We start from the raw sequence: 27,983 nt of genomic DNA on the forward strand, positions 1-27,983 counted from the left end.
ATAAGACATATTTGATTTGATGGTCTCTTCCTAATCAGTGAAACATTTCATTCTGAAATAGTATACGTTAAACAATTTATGCAGATCAATACATCTCTTTCCCATTTTGGAAACTGCTCAAGTGCAAATTCAGTCTAGTGGTTAAAGAGTAAGTATATGTATGGAATGAGTAGAAGGGAGTAAGTTCAGCCATATGTACCTCTTTTTTCACAGACCCCACTATCAAATTTAATAGCATTCCTATTCTTAAGCATTTCTTAGAGAGTTAAATCATGCGGCAATTTGAAAGTTTAAAAAATGTCACATTAGAGGCAGCTTATTAATAGAGAGAAAATGTGAGAAGGGTAACAGAAAAGTAAAACCTGTGGTATTTTTTTTTTCTTTTCATCTTTACAAAGTGTATTAGTCAGCCAAAGGGGTGCTGATATAATATACCAGAAACTGGTTGGTTTTTATAAAGGGTATTTATTTGGGGAAGGAGCTTACAGATACCAGGCCATAAAGCATAAGTTACTTCCCTCACCAAAGTCTATTTTCACGTGTTAGAGCAAGATGGCTGCTGAGGTCTGCAAGGGTGTAGGCTTCTGGGTTCCTCTCTTCCTGGGGCTTGCTTCTCTTGCCTCTGTGTGCTTATTTCCTAGGGCTCCAGCTTAAGACTGCAGCGTCAAACTCCAACATCAAAACTCCAACATCAAAAACCCCCATCTCTGTCCTTTGCCAAGTCTTTTATCTGGTAAAACGTCCTTCTGGTACAAGAGACTTACATGATTACTTAATCAAGCACACCTCTAAATTCAATATAATCTAATATGCCAGGAGGAAAAGATCAGTTTACAAACATAATCCAATATTTCTTTTTGGAATTCATCAATAATATAAAGCTGCTACATAAAGGCATGCTCTTGAAATTTTTCTGACATGAAATCATAATAATAATGATTGGTTATCATTGTGAATGCTTGCTTTCCACCTATGCTCCTCATACATTTATCCATTTGGTATTTAAAACAACCCTAAGAAGTTGGTGATATTATTATTATAATTCTTATGTGGATAAACTGAGGAAAAGAAAGGTTAAATACTTGTTCCTAGGTCACACAGGTAATATGTAGAACTAGGATTTGAACTTGAGCTTGGCTCAAGAGCCTGCACTGTTGACTTTGTGTTATTGCCACAAGTCAGAAAATGGAGGCAGTTTACCCTTTCTTATTTTATGACAAGATCTCAGAGTCCTGGCATGAAGAAGTTATTTGAGTAAAGTTTAGGTATTCAAAATGAAAAAAAGTAAGAGGCTAAGCTAGATGAAGCAGGGAGTGAACATGTGTGGACTCAGTGTGAGATACAATTAAGACCTATTACTTGGTGAAAGTTATCTAGTGATGAAAGAGCAGAGGTTTGCTTTGATTTGAAACTGGAGGAGTAACACTTTCCTTGAAAGAAGAGTGTATGCTATAAACGCATGCACACTTTGAAGGCCCAACATTCTTAATATATAATGTACCTTAAAATCTTTTCCTCATACTCTTTGTAGCTGATTTTTAATTTCTGGACAAGAATCACTTAATCCATTACAGTGTTCAAGCAGTCTTTCAGGTAGGACTCAGGAACTATTTTAAATCACTTAACAATTCAAATTAAAGACAGGGAAATTAATGCATTCAAAAAAGTTTCAAACATTAATGTTCCAAAAAAATGGACTCATTCAAATAGTATGTGCAGGATTATAGCAGAAAGTTCTGGTTGGTCTATAATATTATTAGTTACAACTGAAATAAAGTGGTGAATATAGTTCAAATCTTTATGAATCCTTGAAGAAAACTTGATCTTGGAAATATTTTTTTTGTAACTAGGAGATATACCCATTACATTGATCTAAGGACATGAAAATCATATCTAGATTATTTTTCTGTTGAAAAAAGTTCTTAAGCAATTAACTTATGGGCAATAGTAGACCCGAGGTTATAACACTTAAAGATGGTGATACTGTAGCATCTTCATGTATAATCAGAATCCAAATAGTGGCTAAAATATGTGAACTTCTATAAGGAGCATTAAAAATCTATTGCTATCTCACAAATTCAATGCTAGATTTTGCATTGGGATCTCTGATTGCCATAGGTAAAAATATTCAAATAACTTGATGACAAAAGTCTCTGTTGATCCCACAGTTGACTAGAATAATGTTCAGTAACTTAGATGGTATTTGATGAGGTGGTATATCATGGTGGTTAGGATGGCAGGCTCTGAGTTCTTCTATATGTCATGAAATAATCTCAGATGTGTCACTTAATAGTTGTGTGATTCTGAGCAAGCTCTTTATCTAAGCTGTGTCTCAGTTTTCCCATCTGTCCAAAGTGAATACTTATATCACCTAGTCATTTGGTTGTAAGGATGAAATAAAATGGTCCATAAATAGCACTTAGTACAATGTTTAACTCATCATCAATGGCTCAATAAAACAGCAGATTTTCTTTCAGAGAATAGCATAGTAAGGGTCACAAGACTCAACAAATAAAAATAAAAGAACTTTCAGTTACATTTGAATTTCAGGTAAACCACAAATACGTTTTTCATGTAAATATGGCTTGTATAATGCTAAGACATTATAACAGTTTGATATTATTGATGAATTCTAAAAAGAAACACTGGATTATGTTTGTAAATTGGTCTTTTCCTCTGGGCATATATTAGTGTGTATTGGATACAGAGGTTTTACTTTTATTTGATTAAAAAATGATTAAGTCTTTGATTGGACCACATCAATAGGGCTTTGAGTCCCCATGCCTTAGTGGGTGGGGACTCACAAAAGTCATGGCAAAAGAAGAGAGCTAGAGCTTTGATGTTGGAGCTTTGATGCTGTAGTTTTGATTCTGGAGTTTTGGTGCTGGAGTTTTGATGCTGGAGTCTTGACCTGGAGCCCCGGGAAGTAAGCACAAAGAGGATCTTGGTTTTGAGGAAAGAGAAACAAGCCCCAGGAAGAGAGAAACCTTGAGCTCAAAGAGAAACAAGCCCTGGAAAGAGAGGAACCCAAGAAGGCTGAACCCTGGCTGATGTTGGCAGCCATCTTGCTCCAACATGTGGCAAAAGACTTTGGTGAGGGAAGTAACTTATGCTTTATGTCCTGATATCTGTAAGCTCCTTCCCCAAATAAATACACTTTATAAAAACCATATCATTTCTGGTATTTTGCATCAGCACCCCTTTGGCTGACTAATACAGACATGTACTAGAATGTTATCTGTGGCTAATTTATCTGGCAACCCTAAATATAGTGCCTGGTATTACATAAGCACTTGACATTTTTTTGGTTGATGAATATGTAAATGAAACTACAGACTGCCGTTTTTTGAAATTGTCCTATCTTGATGTGTTCAAATACGTGCATGTTGATGAATCAACTTATCTTTAACTTCAAGTATTCTTATTAGAGAATAATCAGATATCATTCATTTATTCAACTAATAGTATAGGAACTACATGGTGACTCTCTTATTGGTATGGTGATAAGTAATGCAAACAAAAGAATCATAATACAGAGTGATGAATATCTAAATTATAAACGAATACAAGATTTCTAATCAATATGGAAATGTTTGCCAAATAAGTGATACAGAGAAAAGGGTTCAGACACCATAGGCTGTAAATCATTTGAGCAACTTTCAGCAATCTATTGAAGGTCTATAATGTGCCAAATACTGTTCCCCTAGGTGGCATGGTCTGTAATTTTGATAGCAAAGAGGGAGATGATGTAATAATCACGTGAATAAGTATAAAATTATAACTGCAATAAGTACATTGAAGGAGGTAAAGGTGCTGTAAAGGCACATAAGAAATTTGGACAGTGTCAGAGAGTTCACAGATGGTTTCCCTGAGAAAGTAATAATAGAGTTGAGATCTGAAGAATAAGAAGGAGTTAACTAGGAAAAGAGAGATAAATCAAATACCTTCCTAGGCAGAGAGAAGAGCAAGCACAGATCGTATGGAGGGAGGGAACTTGGGATTCAATGAAACAGAAAGAGAACTGCTGTGGCTGGAATGCTAGAAAGCAAAAGGATGAGTGATACAAAATGAGGCTGAAAAAGTAGGGAGAGGTCAGTGCATGGAAGGCCTTCTGGCATTGTTAATGAGTTTAGTCTTTATCTTAAGTGTCCAGTGAAATAATTTAAGCCTGGTGGACAGAATATATATGTATATATATTTAAAAGATCATTCTGGCTGCTTTGTGAAGAATGGCTTAGAGGGGTCAATGAGAACTCTGAATGGAATCAGCAGAAAGGTTGTCCTCGAACAAATAGAAGTTAATGTATGCCTTGGGGGATTTAAAACAGTGGAAAGAGATTGGATGTGAAGGAGATAGAAATATCTGTTCCAAATCCTGGAACTGTGAGTATACTAGTAAGCCTAGAAGAGTATTCATTCCATGCAGTAATGAAAGATATTTTTAATGACAGAGCTTGAGAGAAGAGGATTCAGGAAACCACTGAAAAGTCCTTGTAAATGAAGTTAAGATGGTCAGGATAACCCTGTAAGTAATGGATAGTCATGAAAATTTTTAGTAGAGATATGACAGATATGATTTTATAAAACGTTCCCTTGAACTTTGAATGCAAAACCTAGGGATTATGGATTCAAAACTGAGACCAGTTAAACATTGATTCTAGTACAAGTGTAAGGAAAAAGATATGATTATCATGCTCTTGGAGAGGATGGCAGTCAGAAAAAGATCCAGTGAAGATGATAATGAAGGAGCAAAGGAGAGGTTGGAAAAGAAAAACAGTCACATACCATCACTTTTTTATTCCTTTGAGAGTAAATAAAACGTATATTCAAAGGAGTGGGCTTCAAATGCTACATGAGGTTAAATACAGTAGAGAGAAGCAGTTTCCAATATTTATCAGTTAGCTTTTGCTAGGTTATGTTGAGGTAGCAATCAACCTAAGTCTCTGTTTCATACAAGGATAAATGTTCATTTCTCACTCAGGTTACATATACGCTCTCCATTGATAGTGGTTCTGCTCCGTGGGTCTTCCTCATTTCTAGATCCAGGCTACAGGAACGGGCCTATCAGGGACTTGATATTTTGTGGTAGAGGGAAAAGCATAAGAGTTGTGCATTGTTTCTTAAAGTTTATACTCAGAATTGGCACAGGTAACTTTTGCTCACATTGCATTGGCTAAAGCAAGTCATGTCTCTTAGAGGCAGGGTCAATAAATAATAGGAACAATAACACAATCAACAATGCAGGAATTGTTGAGTGGAAAAGAAACCCCTGCTGGTTTATTGAGATGGACTGGCATCATCAATACTATTTAACATTTTAAGGCATATGAGCTATGCAATAATAAAATAAATACCAACATTGTAATTACCCTACTCAAATTTAAATGCTTCTCAAAGAACAACAAAATGGTATATTCAGTGTGGTATTGGTAAATAAATTGTCAAAATTTTCACATTTTCAAATTGTTTTTATGATACTTAGGATAGACTTTACCTACTTTCATTATTGGCTTTCTGAAGAGAAAATTGGCACACTAAAGAAAGGACTTTAAAAATAAAATATTAGGAGCTAGCAAAGATGGGGAGTAACTGGAACTTTCATACATTGCTGATAGAAATGCAAAAATGTTAGAGTTCCTTTGGAAAAATTTGTCAGTTTCCTTTAAAGTTAAACATATATTAACATTACTACTCAGTTTATCCCACTCCTAGATATTTTCCCAAGAGAAATGAAGATATAGAGCTAAACAACACCTGTTCACTAATGTTTACAGCAGTTTCATTCTTAATTATAAAAATGGAAAAACTCAATATCCATCAACAATTGAAGAGAAAAACATTGTAGTACATCCATACAATGGAATAATACTTAGCATTAAAGAGGATCAAACTACTGGTGATACATGCAACAGCATGAATGAATATCAAAGGCATTATACCAATTTAAAGAAACCAGATTTAAATACCTACATACTATATAATTCCATTTACATGACATTTTGGAAAAGACAAAACTGTAGCAACAGAAAACAGACCAGTGGTTGGCAGGGACAGGGGATGGTGGAGGACATTAACTACAAATGGGAACAAAGACATATTTTTTTGAGGGGCAAGGTGGAATTATTCTGTATTTTGACAGTGCTGATGATTACAAAACCACATATGCTTAGTAGAACTCAAGAACTGTACTTTTAAAAAGGGTGGATTTTACTTTTTCACACAGTATACCTCAACAAGCATGTTACAATAAGGAAATCATGTTTACTTCTATAAGTTATCGCTGAGTACTTAAAACACTTAACACACACTTAAATACTAATAGATACTTAAAGATATATAACCAAACTAATAGAGACAAAGAACACAAAGTATCCCTTTTAATACAGCTTTTTGGAGAGGTAATAATTCATGAATTTAGATATAACCTGATAAATCCCAATTAAATGAGAAACTTTACAATTAAGAAATTTAATTTTCTCTTTAAGGAAATAATCCTCAGCATATAATGCTTACCATGGATTTTATGCATTATGTATTTTACAAGAGAAGTTGACCTCAGTAAGTAATTATAAAATGCTTTTGAGTCATTCCCATTCCCTAAGAAATACTGCATAATCTAAATAAGGAATGCTACATTTTAATGGGCATAATATTTTAATTTGGTAGTTGCACAAAACTGTGTTCTGGCAGTTTATAAATTATATGAACATATGCAAATTTAACTGGCATGTATTATTCAAGAACAAATAATTGTCTAGTGAGATGTGTGGAGAAAAAAAGAATCTTTTTAATCCATCACTTTTTGTTTCCATCCCTCTGCTTTTCCTCTCTCTCTCATTTCTCCTTAACCCAGTAAATATAGAAAAAGAGGAAAATGATTATTCTGTTATTTCCACTAATGATCCAAAAATGAGTAAAAATAAGGTGTAGCTGTATGAGGAAAATAGTTCAAATCTTTGTTTCCATTCAAAAAAGAGGTTTATAGCATTTAAGTAATTCATTTGAAAAACTAGGAATTGAGATAAATATCAAGATGAATTTTTAAAAAATAATTCTTTTAAATAAAACAAAACAAATAATCAAATTAGTTGCTTATTTTGGCATTTTCTGGGAGGGTGAGAGAAAGGTTAAATTTATCAAGGACTATTATGTATTAGACACTTACTCTATATTGCTTTTCTCCCATATAGTTTGGTCTACAGTGGGTCTTTTTACACACAAAAAATTTATTGTTAATCACAATGCATAGTCTATCCTGCGATGCCCAAGACAGCGGAGTTACACTACAGCTCCACAACTCTTCTTTGCTAAAAGCCTCTGGTCTTCTGATGGGATGAACATTTGTTCTGGCTCTCCAGTCTTAATTCTGTTATCTTGTTCTGGGTTTCAAAGGTCTGTTGGTGGGAAGAGTCTTTTCATGTTTGAAACTGGAATCTAAAATAAGTTCCCCACTGATGCATTATCATGACCCTTTCTGTCTAACTAGCAGATATTCCCTAAGCAATCTTTTTTGTTTGTTTTGTTTTTTTAATTATCTTTTTTAAAGTTAATAGATCACACAAAATGTTACATTAAAAAACATAAGAGGTTCCCATACATATAATCCACTCCCCACCCCCCACCCCCATTAAAGGAGCATTACCAACCATTTAATGTCTAATAGCATGTGCATTACATAGGTATAATAACAGACAGTATTTTACTTTTTACCTTCTCTTTCTAAATCATAAACCCTTTGAGAGCCAGAGAAGATAATAAGAATGATTTAGAGTCACCAAAAATCCCCTTTCATCCAATTATTCATCCAGTTTCTTAGAAAAAAAAAAGATTGCAAAAAAACCCAAAATCTTTAACAAAATGTGAGTGACAAAATATACTTAAGTGCATCCAGGCCTATTGGGTGTTCCCCTTTCTGGCCTCAAATACAGGTATACATTTCTTCCCAATGATAAGCATTTCACAATCCATTGATATACAAATTCCCTGGGACTTTGTGGGGAAGCAACTTCTTGATGCTGCCTGAGAAGATTGGAATGACATGAGCAGGCAAGTCTTTGCTCCCAATCACCCCATGTCTAAGTTGTCAGACTATAAGGGAGGCATTTCCACTCAATAAATGGATAGTTGGCTGGAGTTGGGTTTCTGGTCCTTCACAGCTGTTGGTCATCAGAAGAATACTTTGAATAAAATTTTTATTCTCACAGGCTTACACAGGGATTTCTGAGAAGTGAATCCACTACAGGACCATACTTAGAGGCAGTTGGCCCTGGCTTTCCACATTCCTCTAACTAGTCTCCCAAACCATCCAGCTGCCCCAAGAATTTTCTCTTATATTCTCTTGCACCATCACAAATAAATACAAAAATTCTTTGTATGCTTCTTTTTCTCTCGCAATAGAACAATCAGATTCTTAGAAGGGAACATATTGACTGTTAGAATAGAGTCCAAATTTATTACCAATTTTAAAAATCATTTATCTTTCCTTAAGGATAGAAATGAATTTGCCTTAAGAAAACCAGTGTTCTTGCAAGGTTCAATACCCAACAGGGCAAAGGAGATGCTTCGTTTTGTCCTGGACAGATTTTTTGTCCCAAAGGAAAAATCATATGGCTCCTTCTATTCTAACTCAAAGGAAATATGACTTTTTGCATAAAATCACAAGTTAAAGTTTTATATACTATTACAAGTTAAGAAGAAAGCCTTAATGCATTCAATTTTCTTTATTTAGTATTTTTTAAATTAGAGAAGTTGTAGGTTTACAGAAAAATCATGCAGAAAACACAGCATTACCATATCTCTCCATCCATTCATCCATTATTAACAGTAAGCCTTAGTGTGGTAAATTTGTTAAAACTGATGAAAGGATGTTATTAGAATTGTATTATTATCTGTATTCCACAGTTTATATTTCATTAGTGTTCACTGTTTTCTACGTTCTTATGTTTTTTAAAAAAATTAAGAATTTAAATTCTGGTAACAGAGAGGCTACCTAGAGTTCTATAAACAATGTAAAATTTTTTCTTTTAATTTAAATATATAATTCAGTGGTGTTAATAACTTCCACAATGCTGTGCTTCCATCACCACCATCCATTGCAAAAACTTTTTTCCATCACCTCAGACAGAAATTCTGTAACAGTTAATTATTAACTCCCCATTCTTTACTCCTGCCCTGGCCTCTGGTAACCTATGTTCTAGTTTCTGACTCTATGAATTTGCTTAATATAATATTTCATATCAATAATATAAAATATTTATCTTTTTGTTTCTGGCTTATTTCACTCAAGCTGATTTCTTCACCCATGATGTTTCATCTATCAGAACTTAATTGATTTTTTATGGCTGTATATATGCACATATATGCCATATTTTGTTTATTCAACTATTGATGGACAATTGGTTCGTTTCCATCTTTTGGCAATTTTGAATAATGTCATTATGAACATCAGAGCACAAATATCTGTTTGAGTCCCTGCTTTCAATTCTTTGGGTATATGTGTATAAGTGGGATTCCCAGGTCATTTGGTAATTCTATACAAAATTATCTGAGGAACTGTCAAACTGTTTTCGACAGCAGCTGCGCCATTTTACATTCCCACCAACAATAAACGGGTGTCCTTATTTCTCCATAATATCTTCAACACTGGTTATTTTCATTTTTTTAAAAATAGAAGTCATTCCAGTGGGTGTGAAATAGTAATTCATTGTAGCTTTGATCTGAATTTCCCTAATAACTAATAATGTTTTCACTCAATTTTCTTTTAAATTATTGTTTCTTTCTCTTTTTTTATTTTTTGCTTTTGCCCATTCTATATGTGTACAAAGTGTTTCCATAAATCAAATAAAAAATGATCTAGACTCCAGAACAAAAGGGGAAAAAATTCAAAAAGACCATAGAATGATTTCCTCTTCCTTCCAAAAAAGGAAATAATTTAGAGTTTTACAAACATCACTATAAAAAAAAGTCCAAATGCTGATGAGGCATGGAGGCAGTATGCTATATCTGAAAGATTACTAGGATGGAAATATTGTATAATTTTTCCAACTTTGTCAAATTTTTCAGTTTCTTTAGTCCTCAATTCCTTTATCTGAAAATGAAGTAACTATAGTAGAAAATCTTACAGTTCTAAAATTCCATGAACCTAACCACCCTTAGCAGTTTCTTACCGTTAAGGATTAGAACAAACTGAAAATTTATGAAAGATCACTCCTATTTCTTGGCTCTAAAGAACTAAAAGTTTGCACTAATGAGATTCACACCTGCTCCATTTACCTTGTAGACTACATACATGGACAGAATTCTTTAAGTCAGATAATCTCATACTAGATGTGGCAGTTTGAAATTATTATATGAATCCCCAAAAAAGAAAGATTGTAAACTAATCTCGTCCTCTGAGTGTGATACCCTTTGATTGCATTCAATTTAGTTGAGGGGCCTTTGATTAGATTACTTGATAAAATTGATTTAGGGCTTTGGATTGGACTATGTCAGTGAGGCATGACTCAGGTTGACTCTCTGCCACTTTGCTAGGTCTGATATAAACTGACACACAGACAGACACAGGAAAAGAAAGTTGGCATATTTGATTCTGCAGTGTTGGAGAGAGGACTGCAGGAAATCAGAAGCCCCTGAGAGTCTGAAAGAGGTAAGCCTCAGAAAGACACAAGCCCTATGCCTGGTTGCTCACAAACAGGTCCAAGAGATGGTAGATTCTAGAGGAGAGGGCAGAGACCTCTGCAGAGATCAGCAGCCATCTTGCTTCACCACGTGGCAACAATGCCAGGATAAGCAGTAGATGACTTTGATGAGAAAGCACTGCATATGATGCCCTGATTGAGACATCTCACAGCCTTGGTACTGGAAGATTTTATGCTAAATAAAAGCCAATGGATTTCTGGTACTTTGCATCAGCAGCCCTTTGGCAAACTAAAACACTAGGGATTTTACAGTATGATGAAATGAAAAATCCCTCCCAGGTGTAAAAAAAAAAAAAAGTACTTGCCTGAACTTTATTCATAGGGTACAATGGATGCCACCGATTTCCTGTTTTCTTATCTGCTATCAAGCTCTGCTCTCTTTATTTTGTTCTTATAAACTTACAGAGCAAACTATTAGTACTCATTGTATATGCATTTTATGAGAGAACAAAGTTGGAACTCTAACCTGGATGTTTTAAGTATTGACTGTGGATGAAGAAGATTTCAGAAGCATCATTCCTTGGCACTTTAAACATAATTTAGTGGCAATACTGCTGGCAGAAAATCCAATGTGTTAACACTCAGGCTTTGTAACATGACTCCTGCCCAAAACAAGAGCAGAAGGTTGTCCAAAAAGAGGCATGTTCAAGTCCAGGGGAAATATGAGCTAAAAGAACATACATGTATAAAATATGGAGGAAAAATAGGTCTGTCCAGATGTTCATTATAGAGTTATTTGCTAAAAATAATTGCCAAAAACAACTGAAAACAACAAATACCATAACCAGGTAGGGAAAAAAAGCTTAAGTCACTATCTGTTCAGTTAAGAGAATATTCAACACTTAAAAATGGTGATTGTAAAGACCAAAGAGTAATATGAGAAAATATAAGGTTCACAAATTTTGATGTATACTATCTAAAACCTCCATCTCTTGAATGTAAGCTCTATGAAAAGAGGGATATTTGTTTTGTTTTGTGCACTGCTATATTTTCAACTGAAACAGTATCTATCACATTGTGGGTGCTCAATAAATATGCATTGTATGAATTTGTTGATGCATAATGTAAATACTGGAAGAAAATATATATCACCTTAATGCAATAAAGGTTGCTATGTTAGGGTGTGGAGTTATGGAGTAATTTTATTTCTTTTCCTGATTCTCTGAAATTTTTTCTCCTTCCTCCCACCTATTGCCATAAATTTCCAGTTCATATGTAGTAAATAATATGTTTTCAGTTTTCTTCTACCTCAGTACTAGCTCCTTTATGTTTACAGCCCAGGAAAAGTAGTTAATTCCATAAAGAAGGAAATGGAAATTAGAAATAAATGGATTACTTCTTTAGAAAAACAAAAATCAAGGCCTAGTCAAGGCACTAAGTACTTTCTGTAGCTGCTGTCCTGTCTACAACCAGGCACAGACACATAGCACAGATATGACTTCTCCCTGTTTGAGTCATGAGCTAGATTTTCCATTGTACATTTATTCCACAGCTAATAAAACAGGGCAATTCCACTTGTTTTTAATGTTCTGCCAATGAGCATACTGCTAAGAACAATAAGTATGAAATACATTCTCATATTTTTCAGAGGGAATTAGTCTTTTACCATGAAGTCTGGCCAAGTCAGACAAATTAAAATTAGGCAGTAAAGTCACAATTAGATATGCTAGAGAACAGACCTATCTGTAGAGTTCCTAAGCAGATTGTAGTTACAGAAATCAACAGATAATATAACAATACCAATTCGTCTCTAATTTTAGTCTGATTTTACTAGTATGTGAATTCTGGGGATGTAACTGCATAGCGTTCAAACTGGTAATGACAGCCTGGTATATACCCTGATGCTTATAATCACAGTTGCTTCTTTTTTTTTGTTTCATACTTATTCTTTTATCCATTCATTCATTTCACGTATTCAAGAAATACATAGTTAGATTGCATCACTTGTTAGTTGAATGACCACAGATAAGTTCATCTCTTCGTGTATCAGTTTCTTCCTATGTGGAAGGCAGGTAATATTTTTAACTATCTTATAGAAATTGTTAGAATTAAGTGAGTTAATGTTGCTGAGCGGGGAGGTCTCAGTCTCGCTCAGGCCCAAGAGTCGGGGGGGGTCAGCTCCTACCGAACCGCCGGCAGGGGGTGCTCCAGGGATAGAGCACCGGGGCTCTCCAGGCGTGGGGAACGCGCGGTTAGGAAAGAACCACGGAGACCGCCTGAGCGCAGGAACAGGTCTGCTTTATTGCGGAAGTACACTTGGTTATATAGGCAGGGAAGGGGGTGGAGTATGAAGGGGAGAGCAGGGCGGAGGGGTGGCTGCGGATTGGCTAAAACTGGGGGGGCAGACCTCTGGTAATACGCCGTAAGCAGTTACTGGGGAAGAGGGCAGATTGTAGGTTGGTAATATGGGCGGGACTGGCGGGAAGGGTGGTGGGGGCTGGAAGGGGAGGAGGGGCAGAGAAAGGCGGCAACAAATTAACATATGAAGTGTTTGAAAATTCCTGGCATATGATAAGGCCTTAATAAATGATACCTCTTTTGTGTACCAACAAATGCTGTGCAAGGAATTGGCAATATGGTGGTAAAACAGGTGGTTAGTACAGTTTCATGGTGGCTTTGAATCTAGGGGATACCACTGTCATGAGACAATTCTCTATGAATCTCTAGTATTTCTGTACATCTTGTGAATGGAAGCAATGACAGCCTTTGCTCCCATTATTTCTTCATGGATGTTTATACATAGAACAACCTTGGGAGAGGTATGCCTCCCTCTAGAGCAGAGGGAAGTTTGTTTGCCGTCCATTATGATAAAGAAAATATGCCCCTCTGCAGCAGTTTGGGCAGGTTTGCTTGCAGCACATTCTAAAACACTACATTTAAAAGTCTTGGGATTCCTCTCTTGTAACACAATCTACTGAATGTACAGCTTTCACCTGGTCATTGTCATATCATTACTCTGGGAATTAGGGCCCAGGGGAATCAGTGTAATTGCTGATACTTTGATTGCTGCTATTGTTGTGAGGTTTAAACTGTCTTTGTTTCTGATCCAGAAGGCTCTTGGCTTTTGCTGACATCCATGAAACAGTAGCAGTTTGACATGTTATCTTTCAAGTAGGATAAAATCTCAGCTTCTCTAAAATTCTTTACAGTCATTAGGTGGATTATCAGAAAAGGATCTGTATAAATACAGGCATGCATATACACATGCACACTGTCTCTCTCATATAGAAAAAAATTGAGGATAGTTGTTAAGTTGCTTTTTTCAGTTTAAAAGTATTTTATTTTTTTCCAATCAAATGACTAGTTAACAAGAAGAGTAAACTTATTAAGCATGTTCTAATTATAAATCATTGCATTAAGGACAATGAGAAAAGAATTTAGGTTATGTAATATACACAGCTAGACCAAAGTAATCAAGTGAATGAACTGAATATCTTACATCTCAAACAGCATTCCAAACTGCATATCATGTTATCTACTCCTTAACAGATAACATAGAAACTATTAGTGTGTGCACATATTTCTGAGTCATCATCCCTTGAAATATGATCTGATGGAATATGGCAAGCAAAATGCCAGGATCTTGCAGCTGAAGTTCATGAAAAATAAACTTATATATAGTTATCTGCAATGTTTCCCTTTCTCTCAATTGCTTTTTTTTTAATTTGCAAAGAACAAATACCTAGGAAAGGATATTAATATAATTTTTCCTCCTGCAAGAATAATATTAATTACTACACAATAAGATTTATCCAACAATAAGATATGTGAGTAACAATGTCTTATTAATTTATAGAATTGATTCCAAAAATCTTAAGATTTGAAAGCAAGCAGAAGAATCATCTAATCAAAACTACCAGCCAATGCTGAGAGGCAATTCCAGTCTTGCCTACCACTTTTCCTCCAGTACATAAAAGAGTAACAGACACATAGTAGGCACTGGGTTAATATATATCTGGAGTCAGTAAATGTATTCTCTTTACTACTTGACAATTTCTATAATAGGGTAGGTATGTCTGTGTGGGGATTCCAAACTGCAGTTGAACGTATTTCTTGAGTTCTTCCTTAGTGTCTTAGTCAAGGTAAGGAGGATATGCTGTGATAACATAAAAATTACAAAATATTGATTAATGGCATGACATAATGTGGTTCAGAAAGTCTACTTCCTGGTAGTTTTCTCCTTCAGTGATGTCTTGTAATTGGGACTATTCCATCATGTTGCTCTATTCAGGAATTTAAATTCTTTCCTTTAAATTACTCAAATAGGGCAGAGAGAGAGAGAAAGAGAGAGTAACAGAGTATGAGAGAGAGAGAATGTGTATAGAAGATGGTACAAGATCTTTTACATTTCATTGGTAGAACCAGTCACATGATTCCATGAAGATGTTAAGGGGACTAACAAGTAAAGTCATCTAATCAGTTGAGGGCAAAACAAAAATGGCACTTTTGTCTCTGCCATAATTAATTTGAACTAAAATTTGATTTCTTAAATTGAATTCATTGATTCTACTTCTGTCCTTAGAAAAAACAATGGCAGCAAAGTTTCACTCTGTTTTCTGCATGATATCAATATGTAGGATTAACAACATGGATCCAGTCAGCCAATTCAGAGCAAGTTAGGACTGGCAGTGCAGTTATCCAGAAAGGATTTGTGGGAAGTCCTACTGTCTGATGATTTGGAGCCCTGTGTACCAAATACAAAACCAACACGTTTTTTTGTGAACCACTGCCAGCCTGGACTTAAAAAAAGGACAAAAAATGGATAGATTGAAGGAAAAATAACTTCAAGGATAGAACCATGGAAGCTGACGTCTGGACCAAAGATATTTTCTGGGCTAAAAGAGTGGGCCTACTTATGTGAAAAGTGTGAATTTGCCCCAAAGTTTGGAGAGGCTTGGCTTTCCACCTCATTGTTCAGGAAATGTGGTGCCACCCCAGTGGTCTCAGAGGTTGGAGCCTTCACCCCAATGTTTGGGGAGAAAAAGGCCTCTGGGCATGTGCTTGGAAGGGATGGGGCTGCCACAACATCAGGCCTTAGGACAAAACATTCTCCAATAGATTCTCAGAACTTGAAATCTAATGGAATATGCCCCGAAGGGTCTTGGAATTGTTTGGAACCCCAAGCCCGTTTTCCTTTCTTTGTATATTGGAAGCAGTTAACTTGTTCTCTAGTTTCAAAAGTCCACAGACTGAAGGGAATTGTGACCCAGGACAGACCACAAGTATAACTGATTTTGATGAGGCTGTGTACTAAGCATTATATCTGAAATTACTTAAGACTTTTGGGATATTATTATAGAATGTATTTTGCATATACAAAGAACATGTCTTTGTGAGGTTCAGAAGGTAGAATATGGTGGTTTGAAGTTGTATGTGCCCCAGAAAAACATGTTCTTAAATTTAATCCATTCCTGTGAATTGTAAGTAGGAAATTTTGATGAAGCTACTTCAGCTAAAATGCAATCCAACTTATTTAGGATAGGTCTTAATCCTATTACTGGAGCCCTTTATAAATGGAATGAAGAGAAAGAGAAAGAGAGAGAGAAAGGGAGAGAGAGAGAGAGCCACAGCATCAAGAAGCTGAAAGCAATGCAACCCAGAAGAGAGGGGAGAGACCAGCAGATGCTACTGTGTACCTTGCAATATGGCAGAGGAGTCTCTGGGAGATTGGCAACCAGTTTCTGGGAAGAAAGCATTATCTTGATGATACCTTGATTTGGACATTTTCTTGGACTCAAAACTGTAAGCTAATAAATTTCCATTGTTTAAAACACTCATTTCATGGATTTTGTTTGAGCAACCTAGGAAACTAAAACAGGTAGGCATTTCCTCAAGTGGGGTGTGACAACTATGGCAACTGGAGAACAAAGACATCAGATTCTTGCCCTTAAGGCTTTTTAAAAAGCTACTCAAGAATGCCTAAAAATCAAGTTTTTCCTGCCTTTGAAGAGATAAGAACTGTCTGGGCTAGAAGAAGTAGGAAGAGTTGTAGAGGAAGCTAGAGATTTAGACATAGTGAAAACCTATGTGAGTGGGATCCTGTGCCGTGTTAATTCCCCTCCCAATCTCACCCTTAGGGTCAGTTTCTGAAAAGGAAGTGCGAGCAATAGAAGTCAGTCACAAGTTTGAGGATTTGAAAGCATAGAGGATCTGTGCCTCTGCTTTTGTCTGGACATGCTGAGAGGCAGCAGCCACCCAAGATGTTGCCATGGTATGAGAGAAGAGTCGAGGCTGTGTGCTGTGTGGGTGGCAAGACTGAGACCCTAAGGCAACCACTGCTTCCCTTCCATGCCATAGTGACCCATAAGCACTGTACCTCCCCTTTCTCATCAACTGGCCTAGTGTCTATCTTAGGCAAGAGGAGTAGAAACAACTCTTAAAGGTCTAGCTTAACCCCAAATCATTAAGTTTACCCAGAAAAAGCCTGAAGTGACTGAGTGTACCTGGACTTGACTAAGATTACATTTTTCTGCTTTCAAACAGAATCAATGCTGTAATAGACAATAAGTTGGATCTTAGAAAAATACTGACGACTCTTTAGAATTTCTAAGGGTTTAGCTTGTAAGTATTCTGACAGCTACAGATAGTTTGATCATGAATGGAAAAGGCAGTGGATTTGGATTTAGAAGATCTCCATTTAAATTACCAAAGGTTTGTATTTGGCCCCAAGATGGTTTCTCTCTTTGCAACAGTTTTATCATGTAAAACAGGTACCTATTCTACTTCTCTCATAGGCAGAATGAGGCTATTAAATGAGATAATACTTGGAAAAGGGCTTTGTAATATAGGAAGTACTATAAATATATTACCATTTGTCTAATTCTACCAGGTGGCTGTGGTCTGAAAATTAGGCCAAAAGATAACATAAATGATTAGATGTTGTATTTTTATATTGGCTGTAGAAAGACAATAGTTCAGTGCTTATTAAATGTTCATGTGCATAAGAATTACCTGGAGAATCTTATGAAAATGGAGATTCAGATTAAGCAGGTCAACATTGGGACCTGAAATTTTCCATTTCTAACAAGCTCTCAGATGACAATGATCTTTTTGGACCACAGACAACATTTTGGGTAACAATGCTATAGTTAATGACTAATTTTTGTACATTTCCTAAACCTGAACTAACAATATTCAATAATCTCACATTGCCCAAGAATAGCTTCCACATTTCTTTATGTCTCCCATCTGTTCACATCAAGTTCTTGATATTCACAGCATACCTGATGTTGATGATTTCATGACCTGATTATCAAATGCTCTGAAATTACTTTTATTTATTTTTTTATTATTTGTTATTTTCCATATAGAACATGGTGTGCTTCCAGGGAAAGTATAAACAGTCCAGTCAATCCTTGAGAAATTATAAGATGCAAGCCCACAAAGTTGGGAGTAGATGTTTCTAATTACTTGAGACAATATGTATCTCCTAAAAGCTCAATGGGCTTTATTTTACTTCAGTTATTCACTTTTAAGAAAGAGCAGCATTTATATTTGGCTACTAAAAGTAAGAGACTGAAACTGGATAAGTCCAAGAAGTAGAAATACTATTTAATTTGTTGGTTTATTTGCTGTCTTCTTGAGTTTCCATGAGTAGTGTAGGTAGGCACTAGTTTTTATCACCCATGGCTTTGTGTCTCTGGTAAAGATGACTATGACTCCTATGAAGAGCAGAGAAAATCATCACAGACATTAGAGATGATGTTGGCTGTTCAGTTGCTAAGAAAAAGATATATACAACAAACTGTGGCTTATCCCTGTGGAAGAACTTAAAAACTGATCCAGAATCATCCAATTCTCTTCAACCCACCCCCACCCCCACCCCTGTGCTTACCTTTTCTCATTTGAGGCACAATATGCTCAGTAGTTAAGAGTGGTCCCTATAAATAGACTGCCTGGATGGATAATGTTGAACATGTTACTTAACGACTTGGTGTCTCAGTTTCCTCATCAGTATAATAGGGATAATTATTGTACTTACCTCACAGAGCTGTGTGGAGATTAAATGATTTAATAAATGGAAAGCACTTAAACCCTGCTTGGCTCAAAGGAGGCACTCTATAAAGATAAACTATTTTTATTATTATTACTACAACTACTGTTATCATCATTATAATTAGGGTTACTTTATTCCCTTATTGGGTTTCTGGTATTGGATTCCTAAGTCATTTCAGGAAATCTGCCCCTACTTACACCACCAGTATGGATTTGATTTTGCAAACCTCGAAGACACTAACATATGAAACCCCGAAGACACTAACATATGAAGAACTATCATTTCTAATTAGTGGAGACAATATGTATCTCCAAAAGCTCAATGAATTTTATACTATTCAGTTTTATTGTGTTTGTACTATACTATAAATACTACTATAGCAAAAATTTTTAGAAAACTAAAAGTATCTTTTAAAGTATTAGCTATCACATCCAACATTATCACATTATTCCATAGATAGAATGAAGAGACATGCATTTGAAGACATAATTTGCTTATCAAAGAAGGGATTGAAAATTAGGCTAATAGATTATGTAAATGATGAGACATTATATTATATTATATTATATTTTATTTTCTCTTCATTTTTTTAATGTTACATTCAAAAAATATGAGGTCCCCATATACCCCTCACCCCCCTCACCCCACTCCTCCGCCCATAACAACCTCTTCCATCATCATGAGACATTCATTGCACTTGGTGAATACATTTCTGAGCACCGCTGCACCTCATGGTCAATGGTCCACACCATAGCCCACACTCTCCCACAGTCCACCCAGTGGGCCATGGGAGGACATACAATATCTGGTAACTGTCCCTGCAGCACCACCCAGGACAACTCCAACCTCCGAAAATGCCCCCACTTCACATCTCTTCCTCCCACTTCCTATCCCCAGCAGCCACCATGGCCACTTTCTCCACACCAATGCCACATTTTCTTCAATTACTAATCACAATAGTTCATGAATAGAATGTCTGTAAATCCACTCTAATCCATTCTCTATTCCTCCATCCTGTGGACCCTAGAATGGTCGTGTCCACTCCACATCTATATCAAGAGGGGGCTTAGATTCCACATGGATGCTGGATGCAATTCTCCTGCTTTCAGTTGTAGGCACTCTTGGCTCCCTAGTGTGATGGTTGACCTTCTTCACCTCCATGTTAGCTGAGTGGGGTAAGTCCAATAAACCAGAGTGTAAGAGCTGCAAGTCTGTTGAGACCCAAGGCCTGGCTATCACATGGTCAGTCCAGAGATTCAGGTCCCCTGGGTATATATACATTAAACCCCAGCACCAACTACAGGTCCAGTAAAAGTAACTGGAGAGGCTCGTGGACAAAGATCACATCTGAGTCCAGCTCCATCACACAGAAACACAAACTCCAAAGTAGGGCCAACTGACATGGCACTGAACTCCATCTGCCATGACCATAGAACCTGTGAGTCTCTGTAGCCCTCAGAAGAACCAATACCTGGGGTTGCATCTACTTTTATCTGTCTCTGGGACTCTGCTCAGGTGTGCGTAAGGGCAACCCATCTGCTAACCTCCTGGCTCTTTTTGGAGACTCATAGTCATATAAACTCATTTGTCCTTTCCATTTCCCCCTTTTATTCAGGTCAAAAAGCATTTTTAACTCCTGGTATTATATGTAGACTGAGATATTCTGCTGGTCCAAGTTGACAGAGACACTCTAGTGCAGTGCTTCCTAAATTTTAACGTGCAGAGATGTTGGACCATAGACTACAAGCACATAAAGGAGGCTATTTTGTGTTTGTTTTTTAAAATTAAATGTTTATAGTTTTCAAGTGTGGTGGGTTGAAGCTATATGGACTTCAGAAAACTATGTTCTTAAATGTAATCCATTCCTGTGGGCATGGACCCATTGTAAGTAGGACCGTTTGATAATTCTACTTCAGATAAGGTGTGGCCCACCTCATTCAGGATGGATTTTAATCCTATTACTGGACTCCTTTATAAAAGAATGAAATGAAATTCAGACAAAGAGGGAGAAAGCCATGGAAACAAGAAACTAAAATCAACAAAACCCGGAAGAAATGGGAGAGACCAGTAGATGCTACAATGTGCCTTGCTAGTGGCAGCTGGTCTTTGGGAAGAAAGCATTGCTTTGATGATGCTCTTGATTTGGACATTTTCCTGGTATCAAAACTGCAAGCTAATACATTATCATCATTCAAGCCAAATCATTTCATGATATTTTGCTTTAAGTAGCCTAGGAAACTAAAACATCAAGTTTTAGTATTAAGCTCATTTATGCCAGTACAGCCTGGATATGACATCTCTTGGAAATGTCCAAAAGAGACTGATTAAGTGTGGTATTTAGCCCCATTAAAGTTTATTTGTTATGTCTTCTACCTAGAGGTCAATAAGATATATTTTCTTCATAAAGTTACATAAAATAATTGGCATCTGTATTCCTCCTATTTGGTGCCTAACAAGAGCAAAGGAAAAGTGTTTATAAATTAACGATTCCCACAACATTCAGAGATCACAGATTCAAATTTTGTTCAGCAAGCCCACACTTCGTACATAGCTATATGCTTCATTCTGTGTGAGTCAACAAAGAAATATCTAACTCTATCTTTCCTTCATAGAATTATTTTTTAAAAGGAAATCAATTCTGTTAATTAAAATGATTAGCACAAAATAAAGAGCAATAATAATGATAATTACATGCAATCAAGTTCCCCAATATAAAGTGCAGGCCATAAAAATTATAATGGTATAAAGGAAGTCAATTTTCAAATGTTAACGATATGCTTCCTAAAGGAAATGCTACTTATAATGGGCCTTGGAAGTAGGTGGAATTTTGAATTTATTCCAGGCATGTAAAGCTGTAGGGAACATAATACTATGACATCCTCCCCTGTAACCTATTTATACAATGAGAGTGAAGTGGGCAGCTGGGATACAGCTAAATTACTTTTAGGGTTTGAGGATACCTGCCTACCTCATTTTTTTTTACATCAAACACAATTCATAAAAAATATGAGGGGGAAGGGAAGTAATATAAGGGTAATTTTTTGTTTGATAGAAGTTGTTAGCTTTCAAAGTGGTCCAACAAAGGTTTCCTTAAATAGAAAATTCCTTTTGTGCTCACTAAACATAAATTACTTATAAGAACTGGGTTTTACTTTCAACATTCCAGGCTAACACCTCTTGTACAAAGTGAGAACACAACCCATGGTGCAGCTTTGTGCCTAGTGATTGCTTGGGATTCATGTGGGATAGTTTTTCCTCTCTGCAGTCTCTTGAATGACAGCAACATGGCTCCTTGGCTTCACTTATTCTAAAATATTTAAATCAAATTATAAAACTAATGTATTAAAATGAGAAATAAATGCAAAACAGATTCTTCTGGCTGCTGCGATTTATTAGTCCAATTGGTGGTGTCTGTGGCTAGTTAGCCCAGTGGGTTAGAATACAGGGCTAATGATGCCAAGACCAGGGTTTAATCTCTCCTGGCCTATGTAGCTTTGTTCCATTCCATGGGCAAAGAAGTGTACTCACACCCAGGCCAGATTTCACGTGAGTGTGTTCCACTTCTCAGAGGCTGACAGAGAATGCAGTTAGATTAGCCTAGATTGTCATTATTACTGGGAAACAGCAAAGAAACAAACAACAAGCTTAAGTTATACACTGAACTGAATGTCTGTAGTTAATATGTTCCCTAAGGACAGAGAATCCTAATATATGGTTAAGTACTTACTCTTTGTTTATTTTTGAATACCAGCTAAGTGTCTTGACATCTTCTCTCCTCAACTCAGAATGCACTGTTCCCCAACCTGGATTCCTCTATTAGTAAATCTTTATTACATATACAGTATCCTGACAATCCTGCTAAGATAACAAAAGAAAAAAAGAGCACACCATAGAGACAGCATGCATAATTTTCCAGAGAACACTTTCTAGCGAGAAATAGAACTTTAGGTTTCTCACATATACATGGAGGTAGTCATATTCCTAGGCCTTCTTCGATGCTGAAATAAATAACGTAACTGACACATGTTGACATTCAAAATGCCAGAGCATCTCCCTGTCTCAAACTCACCTTGGCAAGTTGTAGACACAAATATGGAAAAAGACCTCTCACAGGACAACTAAAACATTTTAAAAGCTAACATGGTTTTCTTTTTATGAGTTTTGATCTAAAAATGTACAAGTCGACCCTCCAGTCCTGTGAATTCCAAAGACAATCTCAAGGACAATCTAGGGAGGAGAATATGTGATAGCTATGCGTAGCTCAACATGCCTGTTGTTTTGCATTATTTTATTCTCTTCAGTCCAGTAAGATTTAATGGGCAAGTTTGTAATCATTTTGAAAACATCCATGCAAGAATTTCTTAGTGTTCCTTGCAGTAATCTTATTTGTACTATGATTCTAGGTGGCAATTATTTTCCTGATGGTTTTTCAACATCTCTAAAGTGGTCTTTCCTCTGATTTATTTACTTCTTTTATGTAATGTTCCAAGGTTAGAGCATATGGTGCTTGCTACAAGTTGAATATCTCATCTAAATGATCCCAGGCTGGGGCTTCCTGTATTCACAATTGATAATGAGGCTATTTTTAATTGTTCCATATTTGTGTCTACAATTTGCTGAGGTGAGTCTAAGACAGGGAGATGCTTTGGCATTTTGAATGTCAATATGTGTCAGTTTCCCTGTTATGAGCTTTATTTACATTATTTATTTCAGCCTCAAAGCAGGCCTAGGAATATGACTACCTCCATGTACATGTGAGAAACCTAAAGTTCAGAGTTTTGCCTGAGGCCGAAATGTGTATTCTTTTCATTCCTCATACTAGTTTCTGAGGTCCCACTTACAACCCTACTGTTACTGGTCTCACCACTGGACTCACCAGACACTGGACTCACCCAGTGTCTGCCCTCCTGGTAAGGGCCTCTACCTCCTGGTTACTTCTGACCTCCTGCCTGGTCCTCTGCTTACTCTGCTGTTCCTCTTTATTCCATCTTCATTCCCTGTTTCCTGAAACCAAAGCCTTGTTTCTTGTAACAAGCCCCTATCAAATGCTATTCAAATTTCAATTGATCGTGAAAGGAACCAAAGAAGATAAGAAAAATTATAGTGAAACACTTTGGAGAGAAAAGTTCTCAATTCTACCCAAAAGGAAAACTTTGAATCTTGCAGTTAAATTTTATACTGAATTCAGGAATTTTCAGGTACTCCCCATCCACTCCTTTCCAAATGGGCCCTGAAAGCCAGAAACCCAGACTCAGCAGGAAATTTTAGTTAGATTGACTCATTGGACAAATCATTGTTCTAGGAAGTTTTCTCTGACTATGGTCAACACTTTGGTCAATCTATCTTCTTACCCCCTGAATTAACTATGCTAACCTCAACATATATACATACCATATTGTTAGCCTTAGTGAGCATTTGTAATGAAATGATATAGTGAAAACATAATTTAAAACAAAAACTACAGGGAAGCAGATGTGACTCAAGTGATAAGACCTCTGCCTACCATATGAGAGGACCGTTTGATCCTGGGGTCTCCCGGTGAGAAAGAAGAAAAGAAAATGTTCCTGTGTGGTAAGCCAGTGCCCCCGTGGTGACAAAGTGCCCACATGGCGAGCTGAGTGCCTGCACAGTGAGCCGCGTGCCCATGTGAGTGCCTGAGGTGGCAAGCTGAGTGCCTGCATGGTGAGCTGAGCGCCCATTGAATCCTGGTGAATCCTAGAGGGAAAGGTGAGAAGACAAAAAGAAATAGATACAGAAGACCAAATGGACACAGGCAGCGGAAACAGCAGGAGGGGGAGGGGGGCAGGGGAAAATATATTTGAAAACTTAATTAAGTTAATTAAATACAAAGTAGAAAAAATAAGTAGGGTCTTAAAAAATTAAAAAAAAAAATAAAACACAGGAGTTTTAGAATCAGACCTGAGGTCAAATCCTGGCTCGGCCACTTAACAGGTGATCTTTTAAAAAACACTTCATTTCTTTGAACTTCAGCTTCTTCACATCTGAATTGTTGGTAGTTAATTACCTCATCGAGTTACTGTGAGAATAAAATAGGTGAGAGCTATGAAATCTTAGCACAATTGCCTAGTCCTCTGCAGATGGTCAAAAAATGAGTTCTCTTTATCATCATTTTTTCCATGAAAACACAATAATCATAAACACCTGATCTTCATAATCTCCCTTCATTATCCTTCATCCTCTCATCAGTGCACATGCTAACAAAACTTTACATAAACCAACAAATTCATAACCTGCATGTTGGGTGGTGAAAATATTCCTGAGAATAAAACCTATCTATACTAGTAGATTATGTTGAACCCTGACAAAATTATTCCTTAATAAAGCATAAGGTCATTAATTTATTCAATATTAGGTATTAGGATAGTGAATAAAACATACATGTGTTCTGCCCTCATAGATCATAATGGGGAGATAGGAAATAAAAATTGACAAATCACCTTTATTTCAAATTATGGTAAATGTTAGGAAGGGGGAGAACAGGTTGTCACTGGAGAGAATAAAAATCAGGGTGGGAGTGCACTTTAAATTGGGTAATATCTTTGAGGAAGCTTGTTTGAGGCAAGACATAGATGGTAACCAGGCAGAGTAGGGGAAGAATTTTCTAAGTAAATAGTGCATGAAGAGACCTTGAGGGAGAGAGTTCAATGCACTGAAGCTAATGAAAGGATGAACATGTGCTGGAACAAAGTCACAGGGTGGGCAGGAGGAAATAGGTGGGAGGTTTGGAGGTAAATTGGAGAGGAAAAGAGGGGAGAATTAGAGAACGAGAGAGAATCCACAAGAGAGAACTTATAAGAGAGAATTTACAATAAATAAGAACTATGTTCACCATTCAACTCTATGGACATATATCTGAGTGTTTAAGGGCAAAAATGAGAGACATGAATCTATTATGCTTTCATTTGGTCTAAGGCACCACATGCCTCTCTCACTTTATGTGCATATCTTACCAATCTAAGTGTGATTTTCATAGTTAAAGATTAGCATTTTTAAAAAGGCATGGCTCTTAAACACGAGCCAATCCTTCATCTGCTTTACCTGCTGGACAACCCAAGAAAAGGCAGTCTTTTCAACGCTGGAGGTCAAATTGTCTGTGTTTAACCTACGGTTACATAGTATATGTGTCTCCAGTTCATTTTGGGGAATTGAATAAATTTTCAGTGGTAATTTAGGCCACATATGTTTTTTGCATTGTATATTGACTTTAGAACCTAAACCCCAAATAAAATCAACTCCACTCTACAAGTATGGCTCTCTGAAGAGAGCTCTGGGTTGCAGGTAAATTTTGTGACTTATTTCAACACACAGGTGATTTAAAGATGTATGAAATATCTGAGGGTAAGAGCATAGAGTAAGGTGAGAAAAAGACCCAGGGCCAAGCAATAAGAAACTCAATTATTTAGAGTTTAGGTAAAAGAGAAATAGGCAAAAGAAACAGTAAAAGAGTGGCCAATGCCATGGAAACCAAAAGACAAGAAAATGTTAAGGAAGGATTGATCTAAAATGTGAAACATTTATGAGGCATCAGTTAGGATGAGGTTTAAAAAATAAGCATTGAATTTGTTGATAAGTCTTTTACTGATGACCTTAATAATTTTGTTGGAATGATGAGCGTTTTAGTTTGCTAAAGGCTACCAAGGCAATATACCAGAAATGGGCTGGCTTTTAAAATGGGGACTTATTAACTTGTAAGCTTGCAGTTCGAAGGCTGTGAAAATGTCCAAATCAAGGTGTCATCAGGCAATGCTTTCCTCCCTGAGGACCAGCTGCCGGTGGTCCTGGATTCCTCTCTGATGTGGCAAGGCACATGGTGAGGTTTGTGGCAGTGTCTCGTTCCTTCCTGTTCCTCTGGGCCTTGTTGCTTTCAGCTTGGGGTTAATCAATCTGTGGCTTTCTCTCTTGGCCTCTCTGGGTTCTTCTCTCATGCATCTTTGTTCTGCTGATTCCAGACTCTGGCCTTTGGGACCCATTCTTTTAGCATCTGAGAGTTTCTTTCTGTTTCTGCAGTCTGTTTTTCTGTATGTGTGTGTATACACACACACACACATACAGTTTATTAAGAATGCCAGTCAGAGGATAAAAACCCACCGTGGGCTACACTTTACTGTAGAATCTAATCAAATGACTCTTAACTGAATCTAATCTAATTGAAGGTTCTCAATAGGTTCACACTCACAGGAATGGATTGATTAATTTCAGTTCATATTTTCTTGAGCCCACAAAAGCCTCAAACAACCACAATGAGGCAGAAATTTGATTGTAGTGGCTCAAATAGTGACTGTGAAAGGAGAAAGTGGGAAAACTAATGTGAACTACTTTTTAAGAAGCTTGGCTAAGAATAAAAGGTTGATAATAACTAAAAGTACATGGAAGTGAAGGAAGGATTTATTGATGATTTAAATAAATAATATAGCAGCCTGTTTGAAGGCTAAAAAGAATGACCAAATGGAAGATATTTATAATAAAGCAGATAGAAGAGGAAACCAAAGATGCAAGTTCCACAAGGAGGCAGGCAGAGATAGAACACATTACATATGAGCAATGTTTAGAATTTGACAGGATGAAGGACATACTATCCATTGTAGAAAGAGGGAAGAATACAGGATAGCTGCAGATAGAGGCAACTTTTTGAGAATGAGAATAAGAAGATAAGAAAATTCCAGTCTGATACCTATTGCTCTCTCAATAAATTGTGACGTAGGTTAGAAAGTATTTGGTGTGGATTTGAGGGATTTTAGAAAGGTGGAGAAGACAGGAAGAAGTAAATGCAGAGGAAGTGGGTGAGCATGCTAGAGAAACATAGTAAAGTTCTGGGCATTTAAAAGGGCCCATTTAAGGTCAGTGATCATGAAGGATAACTGAGTGAAGAGGCCTTTTTGCTTTACATGTTAGTTTTGGCCTTCCATTTTCACTTGTATCCCATTGCTGTAACTGGTATCATTATAAATCCAGAACCAGAGGACCTCCCCAGCCTCTTTAAAGGGCCCCTCTCTGGCTCTCCTCCTATAGGGCCACTCCCCCGGGGAAGGAGAAATCTGCTGGGCAAGGGTGACATTCTCATCTAAAGCCTGTGCTTTCCCATCTAGCCATCTCCTCCCCCTTTAAGCCATTGTAATAGCTTCCTGTTGCTGCAGTTACAAATTACCAAAAAGTTAGTTGCTTTAAACAATGCAAATTTATTATCTTATGGTTCTGAAGATCTGTAACCTAAAACGTGTTTCATGGGGGTATTTACTTTTGCAGACCATACTAAGGGAGTTCATTTCCTT

Source organism: Dasypus novemcinctus, chromosome 4 (genome assembly GCF_030445035.2).
Source record: "Dasypus novemcinctus isolate mDasNov1 chromosome 4, mDasNov1.1.hap2, whole genome shotgun sequence".
NCBI classification, from domain to species: domain Eukaryota; kingdom Metazoa; phylum Chordata; class Mammalia; order Cingulata; family Dasypodidae; genus Dasypus; species Dasypus novemcinctus.